General features: G+C 37.7%; 1 protein-coding gene across 4 annotated transcripts in view; it reads left to right on the top strand.

Moving 5' to 3' along the window:
- The window catches only part of Tent5d (terminal nucleotidyltransferase 5D), a 153,392-nt gene that overhangs the window by 88,136 nt on the left and 45,593 nt on the right, over positions 1–19,663 (top strand). For 2 of the 4 annotated variants that reach the window (XM_070039061.1, XM_070039062.1), the window contains exon 2: positions 11,494–11,533. The exons of 1 other annotated variant lie outside the window; for it this stretch is intronic. The gene's annotated coding sequence lies outside the window, so the exon portion shown is untranslated. Of the gene's footprint in view, positions 1–10,584; positions 10,670–11,493; positions 11,534–19,663 lie in introns of those variants that run through there. One more of the 4 variants, XM_070039060.1, reaches the window with a different exon arrangement.

Genomic DNA, 19,663 nt, shown 5'->3' with positions numbered 1-19,663 from the left:
GTGTGGGAGGTGGGGGAGGGAAGGAATAGTGGGAGAACTACAAGGGAAGGGGTAACAATGCACAACAAATAATGTACTCATTGCCTTACTCATGTAACTGTGGCCCCTCTGTACAGCATCTTTACAATAAAATAAAATTTAAAAAAAGAATTTCAAAATACACTAAGAAAAAAAAACCTAATCATTGAATAAAGTGAATGTCTTAGACAGCAAAAAAGAGTCCACATTGTCACCAGCTGATCAATAATGTAATTTTATGTCTATTTCTGGTAACATATCTCATTTAATATTTATTATCTCATTAACATTGAAATCACAGCCAATAGCACTATAATTCATGCCCCAAAGAAGCTTTTTTGTATATATATTTAATACTATACAGAGGAGTGACAGTTACATGAGTAAGGTAATGAGTACATTTCCTACTGAGCATTGTTACTTCGTCCTTTGTTTTTCCCCTACCATCTCTTCCCTCTCAAACTCCCCAACTCCTCCCTATACTCCCTCCTCCCACCCCTGGAAGTTGTAAAGTTCATTTTCAACATAGTGTCTAGTACATCTCATTGTTTACAATGGGTCAACCTATATCCTTATTTCAGTATTTTGTTATTTCCCTTCCTCTCCCCAAATTAGAAAAATGTATATACACAATTCAGGGCACAGGGATCAAATATAGTGAAAATACAGGTTATACCATAGAGGAAGAACATACAAAAGAAACAAAAAAAATCACATGGTACATTATACATATATTAAAAACCACAACAAGAAAGATAAAAACCACTTGTGTCTCTATCTTGGGCATTATTTACCATAGCTAAGATATGGAACCAACCCAGAAGCCCCTCAGTAGATGAATGGATCAAGAAAATGTGGTATAAATATATACAATGGAATTCTATGCCTCCAACAGAAAGAATTTCCCCATTTGTTAGGAAATGGGAAGACTTCGAAAAAATTATATTATGTAAAGTAATTCAGGCCCAAAGAAACATAGGTCTCGGGGCTGGGAAGGTGGCTCAGTGGTAGAGCGCTTGCCTTGCATGCTCGAGGCCCTGGGTTCGATCCCTCAGCACCACATAAGCAAAAAGAAAAAAGCCGGAAGTGGCGCTGTGGCTCATAGTGGTAGAGCGCTAGCCTTGAGCTGAAGAACTGAGGGACAGCGCCCAGGCTCAGAGTTCAGGCCCCACGACCGGACCCCCCAAAAAAAAAAAAGAAACATAGGTCTCATGGTTTCCCTTATTTGCAATAACTAGTACATATGTAGGACAAGCAGAAAAGGCCAAAAGCTATGTACATATGACCAGACAAGATGATGTTAAGTGAAATGAACCCCAAGATAGAGACACAAATATCTTTTTTCTTTCTTGCTATTGTTTTTAATGTATTTATAATGTACCATGTGATTTTTTTTATATGTTACTCCCCCATGGTAAAACCCCTGTTTTCACTGTATTTGATGTCAGTACCCTGCATCTTGTATATACAATTCTCTAATTTGGGGAGGGAAAGGGAAAAACAAAATGTTTAAATGATACAGGTTGAACCATTGTAACAATGAGATGTACAAAACACTATGTTGAAAACGAACCTTACAACTTCGGCGAGGGAGGGATATGGAGGTGTGAGGGAAGGGATGGTGGTAGGGGAAAACAAAGGAGACAACAATGCTCGATAGGATACATACTCATTACCTTGCTCATGTAACTGTAATCCCTCTGTACAGTATTTTTACAATAAAAAAGCATACAAAAGAAGAAAATGTGGTATACACACACACACACACACACACACACACACACACACACAAATGGAATTCTATGCCTCCATCAGAAAGAATGACACTGCCCCATATGTTAGGAAATACAAAGACTTGGAAAAAATTATATTGTAAGCTAGTCTCAAAGAAACATAGGTCCCATGATTTCCCTTATTTGCAATAACTGGTATATGTCTAGGACAAGCAGAAAAGCTCAAAAGCTATGTACATATGACCATATAAGATGATGCTAAGAGAAATGAATCCCAAGAAATCTTATCTAACACGTTATCTTTTCCATAAAGTATATCATAGTCTTCTCACACTAAGGAATACTAGCCAGAGCTTCAGGCAATATAGTGAATAGCATTTAAATATGAAATAACCAACCAAAAGCACACAGATATGAAAAATATGGCACTAAGTAGATAGCAAAATACATTTCTTTATGGAGTATTCATGTCTTTTTCCTTCCTAAGGTGGGAATGTGCATGTCTGTCTAGTGAGTTAAAACTTTTACTATTCTGGGCTGAGAAGGTGGCTCAGTGGTAGAGTGCTTACCTTGCATGCATGAAGCCCTGGGTTCAATTCCTCAGCACCACGTAAACAGAAAAAGCGGGAAGTGGCACTCTGGCTCGAGTGGTAGAGCCTTGAGCTGAAGAGCGAGCTGAGGGACAGCGCCCAGGCCCAGAGTTCAGGCCCCATGACCGGAAAAAAAAAAAAACTTTTACTATTCTGATTAGAACTGAGAATGACCATGAAAGTACCATATATATTGATTTTCACAATGCAAACTTTACCATGTAAGTAAATTTGCAAACAGAGAATCTGTGAATAATTTTTTAAAAAAACTTCTTTTTTCCCTGGGGATTAAACTCAGGGCGGGAGCACTGTCCCTGAACTACTTTCTTTCATTTCTCAAAGCTAGTGCTCTGCTCTACTACTTGAGCCACAGCTCATAACTCCACTTATGGCTTTTTGGTGGTTAATTGGAGATAAGGGTCTCAAGGACTTTCCTGTTCAGGGTGACTTCAAACCACAATCCTCAGATCACAGCCTCCTAAGTAGCTAGGATTGATTACAAGTGTGAACCACCAACATCAGGCACCAATTGTATTTTTCAAGAAACAAAACTAGGTCTGACATAATACTTAGGTTTGATATAAAGGCTTACTGAGCACAGAGACTACTAAATACAGATAAATCCAGAGAAATACTAATTATACAAGAGAATCACAAAATCTATACTGGAATTTTTTTCAAAGGCAGAGCTAACATAAATAATGAAAATTTTAGACAGAATTGGGAATATGAATGAAAATATTTTTAAAACCTTTGTGTTAGTTGGATGGAAAGTATTTCTCATTAATTTTGATATTAACTTAATAAGTATGTTAGGGCAAAAGTAGTAGTATATACTTTTCAAGTAGTAATAGGGAAAGAAGTAAATCACAGAGCAAGAAGAATCAAAGAAATGATACAATAAAAGAATTTTGTAAAAATCCCACAATGTCACAATAGATTAAGAAAATAATAGCCAGGTTCTGGTGGCTCATGCCTGTAATCCTAGCTAGTCAGGAGGCTGAGATCTGAGGATCATGGTTCAAAGCTAGCCAGGGCAGCAAAGTCCAAGAGACTCTTATCTCCAATAAACCATTCAGAAAACCAGAAGTGGCACTGTGGCTCAAGTGGTAGAGTGCTAGCCTTGAGCTGAAGAACTGAGGGACAGTGCCCAGGCCCAGAGTTCAAGCCTCATGACTGACCAAAAAAAAAAAAAAAAAAAGATTAAGAAAATAATGAAGCTGGGTACTGGTAGCTTACACTTGTAATCCTATATATTCATAAAGCTGAGATACGAAGATCATAGTTGGATGCCTCCCTAGGCAGCAAAATCCATGAGACTCTTTTTTCCAATTAATCAGCAAAAACCTTGCTCAAGTGATAGTAAAAATGCTAAGGGACAGCACTAAGCCTTGAGTTTAGGGGCCTACTTGGCACACACAAAAACAAAATAATGAGGGCTGGGAAGGTGGCTCAGTGGTAGAGCACTTGCCTTGCATGCGTGAGGCCCTGGGTTCGATTCCTCCGCACCACATAAGCAAAAAAGAAAAAAGCTGGAAGTGTCCTGTTGCTCAACTGGTAGAGCACTAGCCTTGAGCTGAAGATCTGAGGGACACCCCCAGACCCAGAGTTCAGGCCCCACGACTGGACCCCAAAAAGCAACAACAACAACAAAACAAAATAATGAAATAAGTCATAGTTAGATGTTTTAAATAGGGCCTTAAAATTATACTGACATAAAAATAAAGTAGATGTCAAAGACAAAAAAAAATTGTGAGATAAAAACAGCTTTAATAGTTATCAACAAAAATCCAGCAGTATCATTCTTGGGCATATATCCAAAAGGACGTAAGTCAGTATATAATACAGGTACTTTTGCTCCCATATTCATTGCATATTGTGCACAAAAGTCAAACCATAAAAACAACGCAGATGCCATACAAATGACGAATGGATCAAGAAATTGTGGCATATATCCACAATGTTGTTCAGTTATTTAAAAAAGAATGAAACTATGTCATTTGCAGGAAAATGGTTAGAGGTGGAGTTCATGTTTAAGCAAAGTAAGACAGGTTCAGGATAAAGAGCATACATTTTTTTCCTCTCATATATGGTTGCTAAATATTAAAAAAGATAATCATATGTGTAAACACATACAAGATCATATATGTATGTATACAATGTGTTTGTAATTGTGGAACTGTTTCAGAGGATTTGAGGAGGAGAGGAAGAAACAATTAACAATGAACAATATTGAAATCCACTGCAACTGTGAATTAAGATAGCAAATAAGGGTAGTGGAAACGGAGGAGGTCAATTTGATTAAATTACTGTGCGTGCATATGTACAATACCACTGTGAAATATGTATAAGCAATTAGCATTCAATAAAATGTGGATGATAAGAAGTAAAACAGATCTTGTGTGGGGTGTGGGTACTATTGAAGAAGGGTGAATGTAGTCAAAGGACTTTATGTACATGTATGCAAATAGAGTAAGTTTGCAGATTTGGTTTGGGAACAAGGAAGCAGAATAAGAGATCATGATAGGCTGGGTGGGTAACCCTATAATCCTACCTACACGGGGATTGATATTTGAGGTCACCATTTGAAGTGAGCCAGGGAAGAAAGTGTTTGAGACTAATATCTCTGATTAACCAGAAAAGCCAGAAGTGGTGCTGTGGCTCAAGAGGTAGAGTGATAGCTTTGAGAACAAAAAAGTGCTCAGGAACAGGGCCCAGGCCCTAAATTCAAGACCCAGGACCAGTACCAAAAAAGGAGAGACTGTGATGGAAAGTATAATCAACGTATTTTTTTTTCATGTACTACCAAAAAAAAGCCAGAAAAACAAAAATCAAAACCTCCAAACCAAAAAATCCTAAGGGCCTGGTACATGTTTGGTTTGGCTGCTTACTAGGCATGCCTACAGCCTGGCTTTTTGCTGGTTATTTTGGAGATGGAGTCGTCTTGCAGAGTTTTCTGCCTGGACTGGCTTCACACTACTGTCCCCACAGATGGGTAGGATTACAAGGATGAGCCAACTGTGCCAACCTGATCAAAGAATATTTTATGCATATATGGACATGTCAAAATGAAACCTCCTTGTACAACTTACTAAAGCTAACAAAATATATCTAAAAATTTAAAAATTATGTCTATCTATAGTTAAAGAAAAACTCTATGGCCAGGCACTGGTGTCTTAGACCAGTAATCCTAGCTACTCGGGAAGCTGAGATCTGAGGAACATAGTTTGAAGCCCACCTGGATAGGAAAGTCATGAGACTCTAATCTCCAATTAACTTCCAAAAAGAAGTCCATAGTGTCCATAGTGAAGCTGTGGCTCAAGTCATAGCGTGCTGGCCTTGAGGAAAAACAAAAAAGCTCAGAGACAGCATCTAGGCCCAGCACAAAAAAGGAAAAGAAGCTGTATCTTAATACAGCAAAATTATGGAATCATTTGGACATATTTTAGATGTTGAACAAAAGGAGGTAAGAGGGAAGAAATTTTAAAAAATTACCCTAAGCTGGGTGCATGTAGCTTATGCTTATAATCCTAGCTACTCGGGAGGCTGAGATCTGAGAATGACGGTTCAAACTAGCTCAGGCAGGAAAGTCCATGAGAAATTTATGTCTAATTAATTGCAGAAAAAGCCAGAAGTGGAGTTGGATCAAAGTGGTGGAGTTTTAGCCTTCAGTGGAAAAAGCTCAGGAATAGTGCCTAGGCCTTGAGTTCAAGCCCCATGACTGACAAAAAAAATGTTACCCTAGAATCTGCTCTAGAATAAAACAGTAGTACCAATAGTCAACTTTTCTCTCATAAGTTCCCAGAACATCTATCACTCTTTGTGCATTTCAGGGAGGTCTAGTTTTAAGATAAAAAAAAATCACAGCTGAGATAATCAGAATTGAAAGCAACCTTAAAATCATTTGTCAGTACTCTTGTTTTATTGATGTTTATAAAACCTGAAGTCTAAAGATGGATAACTGAGAAGTTGCTAAATACAGGAACAAGGAACTTCAGTCCAGATCAACTCAAATTTAATGGATTTCATTGTGTTATATTTATATGTGTGTGCACATATGTGCACAAACATACACACACATATACATATATCTACATATGTATACACTACTTTGGATCTCAACACTTGGGTAGTGTTCTATATATGTTAAGAATTTTAAAAAATGTAAAATAATTATTATTACAGAGTCATTTCCTCATTTTGTGCCATTTGAAGATAAAAATGATCTATCCTCCAGAAATTCACAGTCTATTAAGGTAGACAAGTAAACATAATCAGAATGGTGGTAGAGAATTAAATGAAGGTTAAAACAGATAAGAAAAGGAATAAACAATAAAAAGTTGTGGCAAATTCTATTCTCAGATTCCTAGGTTTGGAGAAGAGTGTATAGAAGATGAGAAAGGAAACATCCTATAAAAATCATATTTGAATACAATAACCACACGAGTCAGGAGTTAACTGAAGCTTTCTGTTGGTGGCTCACACCTATAGTCCTAGTTACCCAAGAGGTTGAGATGTGAAGATTGTGGTTCAAAGCCATTCCAGGCAGAAAAGTCCATGAAACTCTTATGTCTGAACTATTCACCAAATAGCCAGATGTGGAGCTGTGGCACAAATGGTAGAACATCAGTCATGAATGAAAAAGGTAAGGGACGTCACCCAGGCCCTGAGTTTAATCCCAAGTACCAGCATCAAAAAAGTCAACTGAAAAAGAGATAATAACAGAGGAGAAGAAAAAAAGAGTAGCAAAACAAAAACTAGGAAATATATTTTTTTCTACTAGTTTCACTCTTACAATTAATACAACCCTAGTCTTCAAACATACTGTGTAAATATAGCTGTCAAATATAAAATACCTATGTGAAAATTAGTTGGCCATTCAAATTTGTTTAAGTGAGATATAATATAAAACATAATAGTACATTTAGTATGTTTGTCTGGAAAGATATCAAAATAATCACAGTAACTGAATTATATTATCACAGTCTTTCAATATAGCGCAACAATGATATTTTCACATTTTATAAAGGTAAAACTACTCAAGCTCATCTGTGTCATTTTCCTCGTCTATGCTCTAAGGAAAAGGTCAGCATTTCACAGATAAACAAGACAAGTAATCACAGCAGACAGTATCAACTCAGTTAAACTCACTTCATATGATAGACTGAAGAATAGCTCATCTTTTTTCTAGGCTAAAAACAACTACAGTCAGGCGTAATTTTCAATAAAAATTAGTAATCTGTTACCTTATTATTTGAAAGTAAACAGTGCTTCCTGGTTTAGGTGAATCAAAAGTACTAGCATTATTATAGTAGGAAAGAATACTTTAGAGTTATACTTCAAATCCTTCTAAAAGTTCTGGGAAAAGAGGTTAACAATTTTCAACTTAATTGGTTATACTTAACAGCATGTTTACAAAACTACAATTTGATAGACAATTCCATTTAGTTTCTTTTCCCTTTTTTTCTGTTTTGGTAGTATTGGGGTCTGAACCCAGGGCTTATGCATGCTATGCAGTCACCCTACTATTTGAGCCATACTTCTCTCCCTTCATTTTATCTTTATAACAGCTTGATGAAGTTGGTGGTTCAGTTAATATTTTTTAAACATATTTTAAAACTATGTGGCAAAGGATATAAATGTTGATGTAAATCACGTTTCTTAACAGAAAGTGGGATTAAAAACTGACTTTAGTCTGGTGGTTTTTATTTTCATTTATGGAAATATATTTTTACTTGCTATTATTTTAAGTGCAGTAATGAATGGGCCTTTTTCACTCATCTGTTCATGAAATGTCATATGGTAATCCTTCCTCACCACACAATAAGATGTTCAAAATATTCTCAGTATGAGTTAACATAAAATTTCTTTCTGTATTTCAAGATAAAGCTAGTGACATCTAAAAGAGAGAATAAGGAAGAGGAGGGGGAGGAGGAGGAGGGAAAGCGAAAAGAAAGAAGCAAAGAAAGCAAAGAGAGAAGAAAGAAGGAAAGCAAGAGAGAGAAGGAGTAAGAGGGAAAGACATAAGAAGGAAGAAGAGGAGGAGAATTAAAGAGAGGAGACAAAGAAGAAAAGAGAAGGGGCTGGGAAGGTGGCTCAGTGGTAGAGCGCTTGCCTTGCATGCATGAGGCCCTGGGTTCGATTCCTCAGCACCACCTAGGCAAAAAAGAAAAAAGCCGGAAGTGGCGCTGTGGCTCAAGTGGTAGAGTGCTAGCCTTGAGCTGAAGAGCTGAGGGACAGCGCCCAGGCCCAGAGTTCAGACCCCACGACCGGACCCCCCCCCCAAAAAAAAAGAAGAAAAGAGAGAAGGAGGAAGAAAGAATAAGCAAAAATTGAAGGAGTAGGAGGGCGGATGGAGCGAGGAGGAAGAAAGGGAAGAACAGGGGAGGGGGAGGAGGAGGAAGGAGGGGGAAAAGGAGGAAGAGAGGAGAAGGAAGAACAGAGAAGGAGGAGAAGAGGAGGAGGAGGAGGAGAAGGAAAGAAAGGATATAGAGAAGGAAGGAGGAAGAAGAGGGGAAGAAGAAGGAAAGAAAGGAAGAGAGGAGAGAAAAAAGGAAGGAAAAAACGAGAAGGAAAGGAGAGAAGGAATAAGAAGGAAAGGAAGGAAGAAGAAATGAGGAGGAGAGGTGGAGGAGAGGAGGAAAGTAGAAGGAGAAGAGAGCAGAAGCAGAGAGGAGAGCAAGAAGAAAGAAAAGAAGAGGAGGAGGAAGAAGGAGTAGGAGGAGAGGGCAAGGGGGGGAGAAGAGGAGGGGAGGAAAAGGGGGAAGGGGAAGGAGAACAAAGGAGGAGGAAGAGGAGGAGAAGGGAGGAGAAGAGGAGGAGAAAGGAGGGTGGGAAGGTGAAAAGGAGGAGGAGGGGGAGGCGGAGGGAGAGGACAAAGGAGGAGGGGGAGGGAAAGAGGAGGGGGAGAAGAAAGGAGGGAGAGGAGGAGGAGTGGGAATAAGAGACCCCAAAACACAAAAGTAAGCAAAAGAGTTTTAAATATGTACCAAGCAATTACTTACTGTTACCCATATTTTGGGAGTGTAAAGTTAATGCATCTTCTGTAATGTCAACTCCTGGAAGACGGAAGAATTTCAGTAATTTGGAGCTGCAGGTGATGGCATTTTGGTTATGAAATACAATTTAATCTTTCTATTGGTCAGGGCTACACATAGTTTGGTTGGAAGGTGTAACCATAAATATGAACACCGGAGCTACTGAATTTTTATAGGTTTGGCAACTACAGGAATTTTTCGTATTAATGGGACAAAGCCTCGTTACAAGCAGTTCATTTAAGTTTGGATGGCTGCGGGTCACCGCTACCCAGAAAATGTCAGTGCCGTCTGCTACAATGTATTGGTTCTGGAATTATAATTAAAGCCTACGCCTTCTCTCCAAACCAGGAGAACCTTCCTGTAGCTCCATTCGGTGCGCTGGGCTACACATTCCCCATTCATTTCAAATTAGAGGGTTTAATTCTCGCAAAAGACAGGTGGCAAAAGTCGTCAATAAGATCGTATCGATTATCAATAATCTTAAACTCCCCCGTCCTCTTCCAAAAAGCACATCTACTTTCCACGATCTACGTTGGCAGCAGGTGCCAGTCAGGGGAGGAGAAAAAAAAAAAGCAGAAAGTAGGTAAAGGCGGCCAAACGGCACCCTAAAAGGTCAGGACCCCTCCCACTCGCCTCCCAGGGCCGCAGCCCCCGCCCTCCTCCTGCTCCCGGAGTCGGAGCCTGGACAGCACCTTGGCAGAAGAGAAACGATACTGTCCATATTCTACGAACGCTATCCGCGGAGAGGCGACACCCGGCGGCGGCTGCACGAGTTGGAAAAAAGCGCGTGTCAAAGCCCGCGCTTTTCTCGACGTGCCAGTCTCGAGGTCACCTCCCGGGTCGACCAGCTCGCGCGCTCGTGGGCTTGTAGCCCCACTTCCTGTTTCTGTTTCCTCACGCGAGCGGAGATCCAGAGAGCCTCGAGGGGCGGAGCTGGGGCAACGCCAAGATGGCTGCAGGGAGAAGCAGCGGTTAGGACCGTACCAGTCGCTTGGGGGCGGTGGAAGATCAACTTTATTCTCGTTCTTCATCTTCAGTCTCCTTTTCAGGTGCTTTAATGGGTGGGTGGCTCTTTAAGCTAGCTCACTACCGTTTGACCCGTTTGGGTTGCCCTGACAACCTTTCTAGGCCTTTCCTTTGTGATCAGTAGAACCCTCCCTAACCTTCCGGGTCCGGTGGGTCTCTTCCTTCAGATCTCACGCCCACCTTCTCCCGTGCCCACCCTCTCCCGTCTGTCCTGTCCCGGTCGTCGTCTTTTCTCCCAACTCGTCTTAACGGTGGAAAGAAAAAGGTAGAAGGTCTTTAAAGTTCTTTTTTAAATGTCTGAGTGTACAGTGTGAGGAGTTGCGGGTGCGGAGGGGGATTCGGTGGGTGTTTTTCGTTAGATATTTCGGAGGGCGGAATTTTGCGGAGTACGTTTTTTAGGCATAAACTTCGAAGCGGGGTGATTTTCTGTGGAGCGCATGTTTAGAGATGAACCTCGAAGTCTATTTTGGGAGGAGGGAGATATTGTTGAGTGTTTTTAGAAGTAAATCTCGGAGCGGAGGGTTAGGGGGTATTTCGCGGAGCGTTTTTAGTAATAAACTTGCGCAGCAGCGGCCGTGTCCATTGAATGTTATTATATATGAAATCGGAACAGGGAGGAGGAGCAGATGGTCCATTTAATGTTTTTACTTAGGAATTACGGCGGATTTCCTTGAGCATGTTTTAGTTATAAGGTTCAGGGCAAGGTCGTATTTGGTGGAGTGATTTTAGTTATAAACGTGGAGGCTGGGGCATTTTCCTGAAAGTTTTTACGTGTGGATCTCAGAGCAGGTGTACGGGGGAGGGGTAATTTGCTTGAGCATTTGTAGTTAGCAACTTAGCGGGAGCGGGGCAGTCAGTTGAGCAGTTTTAGTTATGAACCTCAGAATGGGGGAGGGGTGATCCGTTAAGCAGTTTTAGTTATGAACGGATTTTACTTAAGAACTGTGGGGGGGGAGGAGTGGTCTAGTGTGTACGTTTTTAGTTATGAACCTTTATAGGGGGTCAGGAAAATTTCTGTTGTACAAATTGAGTTATGAATTATGGTTGAGAGGAAGAATAGTAATGATGTTCATCTTGCTTTTCTTTTAGACAAAATTGGGACACAGAGAAGTTCCGCTAAAATTTTGAGGTAATTGAAGCTGTGAAATATTAATGCCTATCAAGTTATTTAAATTTTTCTTCCTAATTAATAATACTAAGATATAAAAATTACTCTGAAGTCTGTGTAATGGACAGACAAATTAGCTGAAGTACTAAAAACTACTTGTCGTTTTATATGTGACTTATGAATGCCCACAGATAATATTACATACCATTTCTGGAATTATAAAAGGACGCTATTGATTGTGTTATTTCCTAATTTCAGTGTCGACTTCCTAGAAATTTCAAGGAAGACCTGTTATTACTTTAGAAAAATTAGCATAATTATTCTCCCAGAGGAATTTAAGAACTTTGACTTTAAATATTCATCATCTTCAAAATTTCAATAAGTAGAAAATATATAATTCAATAGACTTCTTTTATCGTTATGATTGTCCTTTTTTTTGAGCCCCCACAAATCGGTGTTAATCATTGGTGATAGGAATCAAATTTGGTACCTAGTTATGACTGCTCCATGATTCTGTTTAAAGAAAAACACATAGTTCACCCAAAAAACTGAATCAAGGTTTGGATAAAGTACAGTCTGAAAATGACTTTAATAATTCAAACTATCTGAACATTACCTTTAATTTTTGAACTCACTTTATATTTGATATACAAATAATCTCAAATGCAAATAATCTCAAATGTATTTGTATATAAATATCAAATAAGTTGCATTTTTCCAAAAGGAAGAAATACATTACCATATTAAGCATCTGTACTTCACTGTTGAAAAGCTTAGTTTTTTCTGTAAAGATTAAAAAATACTTAAAAATATCTTTCTTAACCACTTAATAGGTTTATACAACTGTCTAAACCTCAGACTACACTGGTCTACTAAATTTAAGCATTTCTGTATTTTGCCTATTTATCTATTTCTGTCTGTCTCTCTCTGTTTCTACCTATTATCTTCTGCTTGTCTGTCATCCCTTTGAGTTATATGCAGAGAGCCACAGAAAACTTTCAAGAATTTTTAAAAACTGTCTTTTCAAATACCACAGTTTGGTTAAGGGAAATGCCCTTTTTATTAAAATAATGATATGAAAATATTAATGCAATTCTACTATTTGCTATTAATCTCCAGCAAAAAATCTTTACCTTGGCAATAATAACCACTTGGAAAATTGTTTTTGATTTTATGAATTTTGAAAGAACATTTATTATAATTTTTTTCATATTTATTTTTTGCTATCTTATTTCTTAAGGCTTGGTTTAAAATTTTATTCTGTGTGCCTGTAGTAAGGATTGAATTTCAGTCCTTTCACTTTTTTTTTTCTTTTTTGGAAACCAGCCTGGCCAAAAAAAATTATGACAGAATCCATCTCTGTAATACCATAAAAAGTCCAGACTAGATGGGGCTTAAGTGGTAGACTTCCAGCCCATCAAGCAGACTGAACAACTGCCTTGACTGGCAAATAATAAAAGCCCCCCAAAACAAAAAAAGCAAACGAACAAAAAACTCAAGCCAAGTGGTGGGTTGTTTATTTATTATTTATTTAGTATCATTCTTACTCTTTTATGTTATTTTGCATCTTGGCTTTCTTTTTTCCTTCCTACCAGGTTTAGCAATACCTCTTACCCTAAACAGTCTAAACAGTCAAGTGATTTTTCTGTCACCGTTAGGTTGTTGGGGAATCTAGAAAGCTCTAAATATGAAGATTTAAACAAAGCAATATCATTCACATATTGCTATAATAGAGTTCACCTAGGTATAGTTAACTAAAATATTTTTAACTGCATGGTTTTTAACTAGGATTATATGTAAATAATCATTATATATGTATTATTTCAATTGCTATTGAATGTTAAACTTTGACATAAACTATGATAAATTAAAATTCTGTAAAATACTGAATTTTTCTCATGATTAGTCAGTTCAGCTATCAATGTATTACCAAAGATAGACTTTTAAAGTTGAAAACATGTATAAAATAATTGTACTTTAAAGTACAATTAATCATATTGGATTTGACTGCATCTTTTACCATTCTTTACCAGATAATTTTGAGATTAGAAAATATAGTGGTGCGTGAAAGTTATATGCTATTGTGAAAAGAGTATGGTATAGTATTATATTGTATTTGTCAAACTATGGTAATCTCTTCAAAAGTATAGATGAGGGCGATATATGGATCAAGGTGCATTGCATTCATAAACTACTTTGTTAAATGTCAATACTTTTGTACAATTACTTAAAAGGTAATAATAAAAGTGCAGATGAGCTGGAGTGTGGTGGCATATGCTGGTAATCCTCACTACTCATGAAAATGAGATTTGAAGATTGCTGATTGAAGCCAGTTTGGCAGAAAAGTCCATGAAAATCTTATCTTGAATTCACCAGGAAAAAAACCAGAGTTGGGGGTGTACATTTAGTGGTACAGCACCAGCTTTGAGCAAAAAGGCCAAGTGACAGTGGGATGCCCTGAGTTCAAGCCCTAGTACCGGCATCCACACAAAAAATGTACAGATGAATGGGCCTCATATCTACATATTCTCAGGAAGTAAATTTAGAGTACCACCCAAGTCTACATTTTACCTGTTTGCAAAATAAAATTTAATATCATATAGATCTGTTACTGCATACAATAACTTAATCTGAGTAGAAATTACCAGTTTATAAATTTCCCATTTACAAACAAAATCATTCATATACATAATTTCATTTGGTTTAGATTTCACAAATGAATAAATACATGTGATATTTGGCTTTTGGAACTTGGAAATGCCATTTTCCTGCAAATGACATAATTTCATCTTTTTGCATGTATATGCCACTCCTAGGGCTTGACTTAAACCTGGGTGCTGTCCTTGAGCTATTTTCCCCTCAAGCTAATCCTCTACCACTGAAGCCATAGCTCCACCTTTGGCTCTTTTGTAGTTTATTAGAATTAAGTCTTATGGCTTTCCTGCTCAGACTGACTTAAAATTGGGATCCTCAGATCTCATCCTCCCAAATAGCTAGGATTACAAGTGGGGGTGGGAGCCATAGGCACATGACCAAAATTTCATTTTTATGGCTGAGTAATACTATATATTGTATATCTATCGTATTTTAATTGACAATTTATTAACTTTTGAGCACTGTACAAATACCATAGCTTGGTCACTGTGATCAAACTGCTGTAAACATAAATATTCACATATCTATCTTGCATATTAATTTACAATTTTTGACTATACCCAAAACTGGTATGGCAAGTGGGTCTATTTTTAGTATGTTGATAAAAATCTCTAAATCAGTTTCCATAGTGGTTGCACTACATTACATTCCCAGAAACAGTTTGTGAGGGTTATCGCCCACATCTTTGCCAGCACCTGTAGCTGTTTGTTTTCTTGATGATTGATAAGTTGGAATCTTAAAGTAAATTTACCTTTTAAAAATAACTAATGATGTTGACATTTCTTTCTTTGTTCTTTAGATACTTCTGAGAAATGTATGAATATATCATTTGCTTGTTTATTAGATTATTCTGTTTAAAATTTTTAGCTCTGTGTATAAGCTGGATACTAATCCCTTATCTGTTGAGCTGCTTCTTGGTAATTATTTCTTCTGTGGTGCATAATCTTTTAAATTTCATCGGTCTCACTTGTCAATTCTTGCTTAAAAGGTTATAATAAAAGTGCAGATGAGCTGGACTGTGGTGGCTTATACTGGTAATCCTCACTTTTTTTGCAAGGTTAGGCACTGTTCAGAAAGCATTTAGTAGTTACTCCTATAACCTCCAGAGTTTCTTCTGTGTTTTTCTGCAATAGTTTCAAATCTTACACTAAGTCTTATCTATTTGGAATTGATTTGTATATAGGGTGAGAAACAATGGCGTAGTTTAGTTTCCTACATGTAGATAACCAGTTTTCCCAGCACCATTTGTTGAAGACACTGTCTTTTCTCCAGTATATATTTTAGGCTACTTTGTCAAAATTAAATGACTGAAGACATGTGGATCCATTTATATCTCTTTTATTCAGTTAAATTAGTCTTTATGTATATTTTTTGTGCCAGTATCATACTCTTGTTGTTACTATGGCTCTGCAGTATAATTTAAACTCTGGTATTGTGATAACTCTAGTGTTTTACACTTTAACCATGATTACTTTTGTTATTGGGCATCTATAATGCTTCCATATGAATTTTATGATTTTTTTCTATTTTTGCAAGAACAACATTGACATTTTGATGGACAGTGTATTGAATATGCAGATTGCTTTGGAAGCATGGCCATTTTTATAATATTAATTCTGTTTTTCCATAAGCACGATGGACCTTTCCATTTCTGCTATGTTCTTCAAGGTTTTATAGTTTTATTGTGGATGACTTTTGCCTCCATCATTACATATAGACAGGTATTTTTTTGAGGCGGAAAGGATTTTTTTCTGATTTCTAAATGTATGTTCAGTGATATTACTGGTTCATAATTACTGGTTTTAATTTTGAGAAGCCTCTATGCTTTAAAAAATAATTGTTGCACTGTTTTACATTTCTGTCAACTGTGCACAAGGCTTCCGCCCTTCCCCTGACACCTTCACCAGCATTTGTTGTTGTTTGAGAGTTTTTGTGTTTGTGTTTGGGGCTTGAATTCAGAATTTGATGCTGTCCTATAGGCTTTTTTTTCTTTTTTCTTTTTATTTTCTTTTTGTTCAAGGCTGGCATACTATCACTTGAGCTACTCCTGCACTTTTGGCTTTTTGCTGGTTAATTAGAGATAGAATCTCACAAACTTTACTGCCCTGGATCCCTTTGAACAAAGATGCTCAGATCTCAGTCTCCTGAGAAACTAGGATTACAGGCTTGAGTAATAGGAGGTGCCTCTTTTGTTTGTATTCTTAATGAAGACCATTCTTATTAGAATGAGAATCATGAAATCTCATTATCATTTTGATTTGTTGAGTATTCTTTATGTACTTGTTGACCATTTGATAATTGTCCAGTTTATTTGCCCATTAATTAATTGGATCATTGTTTGTTTAGTTTACTGAGCTCTTTGTATTTTTTTTGGTTGGTTATGGGGCTTGAACTTGGGCCTGGGCACTGTTCCTGAGCTCTTCAGCTCCTGGCGAGCACTGTACCACATGAGCAACAGCACTACTTCTGGTTTTCTGGTGATTAATTGGAGATAAGAGTCTCATGGACTTTCCTGCCCAGGTTGGCTTTGAACTGTGATCCTCAAATCTCAGCCTCCTGAGTAGTTAGGATTATAGACATATGCCACCATGGCCCAACATAATCTTAACTACTCAGGAAACTGAGATATGAGGGTACCAGCCCAAGCAGACAAACTCTGGAGACTTTTTTTGGCCAGGCCTGGGGCTTGAACTCAGGGTCTGAGCACTGTCCCTTAGCTTTTTTTGCTCAAGGCTAGCACTCTGCCACCTGAGCCACAGAGCTACTTGTGGCTTTTGCTGTTTATATAGTTCTGAGGAATGGAGCTCAGGGCTTTATGTATGCTAGGCAAGCACTCTTCCACTAAGCCACATTCACAGCCCCTTTTCTGTATATTCTGGAAACCTTTGATTTCTAACACAACAGTCAGGACTTTAAAACGTCGTTTTGTTACAAGACATTTTTCTATTCTTCTATAATTAAAATTGTGTTTTATAATTGAGTTGATTCTTTTAAAAAACATTTTTATTATCTTTAAGTAATTGTACAAAGGAATTGCCATTCACCAAAGCAGTTTATGAATACAGTGTATCTTGATCAGTCTCATCCCTTTCAACATTCTCACTCACCTCTCCCAATCCACCCCTTCCCTTATCTTAATTTTAGATCATATAGTGAATCTTTTTCCATTTAACAAATGAAATCTTGTGTACAATGTATGTTAATCTGTGTCATTTCTTCATTCCCTTTTGACCTACCCCTTCCCTTATAGTTCATTGATTCTTAAGGGATGATATAGGGAGAAAAAAGCTTTAGTCTTCCTAAATGTTCAGAAAAATTTCTGTTTAATATTTTTCTTAACATTATTTTACCATGAAGGAGTTAGTTGAAAACATTGTTAAGGCAAGAAAAAGCCAAAAGAAGAGGTTTTTTTTTTTTTTAATCAGAATGGAAGATAAAAGCAAGGTTAAAAAATGCAAGCTCTTTTTCACACATCTGTTATATTCCTCTAGCCTGTTTTCATGGCCACTAAAAGTATACATTACTTGCAGAGACTGCTTTTATTTACTGCTGCTTTCTTATCACTTTAACAGTCTTTATCCTAGATTGAAAGTCTTAGGTTAAAATTCTATTAAAGTTATTCTCATAGTTATTTTTTCTTTTTAATGTTTTTTATTGTGAAAATATTGTACAGAGGGGTTACAGTTACATGAGCAACGTAATGAGTACATTTCTTATCAAGCATTGTTGCCTCCTCTGTTTTTCCCCTACCATCCCTTCCCTCCCACCTCCACAACTACCCTTTCCTCCCCCACCCGAATTGTAAAGTTCGTTTTTCAACAGTGTCTTGTACATTTCATTGTTATGATGGGTCAAACTGTATCCCTATTTAAACATTTTGTTTTTTCCCTTCCCCTCCCCAAATTATACTGACATCAAATTCAGTGAAAACAGGGGTTATACTGTGGGGGAGAAACATGCAAAGCAACAAAAAAAATCACATGGTACCTTATAAATACATTAGAAACAATAGCAAGAAAGAAAAAAACACTTTTGTCCCTATCTTGGGGTTCATTTCACTTAACTTCATCTTATATGGTCATATGTACATAGCTTTTTGACTTTTTCTACTTGTCCCAGACATATACTAGTTACTGCAAATAAGGGAAACCATGGGACCTATGTTTCTTTGGGTCTGGCTTACTTCACTTAATATAATTTTTCCAAGTCTTTCCATTTTCTAACAAATGGGCAATGTCATTCTTTCTGATGGAGGAATAGCATTCCAATATATATACCACATTTTCTTGATCCATTCATCTACTGAGGGGCATCTGGGTTGGTTTCGTATCTGTGGTAAATAATCTGCTATAAACATAGTTGTTGCTGGTAGCTTTAGTATGGCCTTGTTTGTGATTATTTGGGTAAATGCCCAAAAGTGGAATTGCTGGAGCTTATGAGGAACCTCCATACTACTTTTCAAAGTGGTTGAATAAGTTTACACTCCCACCAACAATGCAGTAGGGTTCTCTTCTGTCCACATCCCCTCCAGCATCTGTTGTTATTAGAATTCTTGATTATAGACATTCTAACTGGGATGAGGTAAAATCTCAATGTTATTTTGATTTGCATTTCTTTTATGGCTAGAGAGGTTGAGCATTTCTTCGTGTGTCTATTGGTCATTCTTATTTCCTCATCAGAGAAGTTTCTCTTTAAGTCTTTAGCTCACTTATTTATCAGGCAGTTGTTTCTTTGAGGATTTGGAAGAAAGACAGTCTCTTCAGTGCTGGCAAAATTGGTTAATCACCTGTAGAAAACTAAAGCTAGATCCTTATATATCACCCTGCACCAGAATCAGCTCCAAATGGATTAAAGACCTCAGAGTCAAAGCAGACACCCTGAAAACGTTACAGGAAGGGATAGGAGAAACCCTAGGTCTCCTTAGCACAGGCTGAAATTTTCTAAAGTTAGACCCAGAAACACAACAAATCAAAGAAAGGTTCGAGAAATGGGATCGCATGAAGCTGCATAGCTTCTGCATGGCAAAGGACATAGCTAGCAAGATCAATAGAAAGCCCACGGGTTGGGATAAGATCTTCATTAACCATATAATGGATAAGGGTCTCATATCTAAAATATACTTGGAACTCAAAAAATTAAATCCCCTAACAACAAATTCTCATAGTTCTTTTAATTTAACTAATAACAGACTAAAACAGAGCCTAATATGCTTTGTAATTTTTTTTTGGGGGGGAGGAGGGTCCCACCGTGGGGCCTGAACTCTGGGCCTTGGCGCTGTTCCTCAGCTCTTCAGCTCAAGGCTAGCACTCTACTACTTGAGCCACAGTGACACTTCCTCCTTTTTTTTTCCTGCTTATGTGGTGCTGAGGAATCGAACCCAAGGCCTCATGCATGCAAGGCAAGCGCTCTACCACTGAGCCACCTTCCCAGCCCAGCTTTGTAATTTTTTTAGGGCTGGTCCTGGAACTTGAATTTAGGGCCTGGTGCTGTCCCTGA

This window comes from Dipodomys merriami, unplaced genomic scaffold (assembly GCF_024711535.1).
Source record: "Dipodomys merriami isolate MVZ:Mamm:240054 unplaced genomic scaffold, mDipMer1.0.p SCAF_3, whole genome shotgun sequence".
NCBI lineage: Eukaryota > Metazoa > Chordata > Mammalia > Rodentia > Heteromyidae > Dipodomys > Dipodomys merriami.
This window is presented reverse-complemented; position numbering and strand designations above follow the sequence as displayed.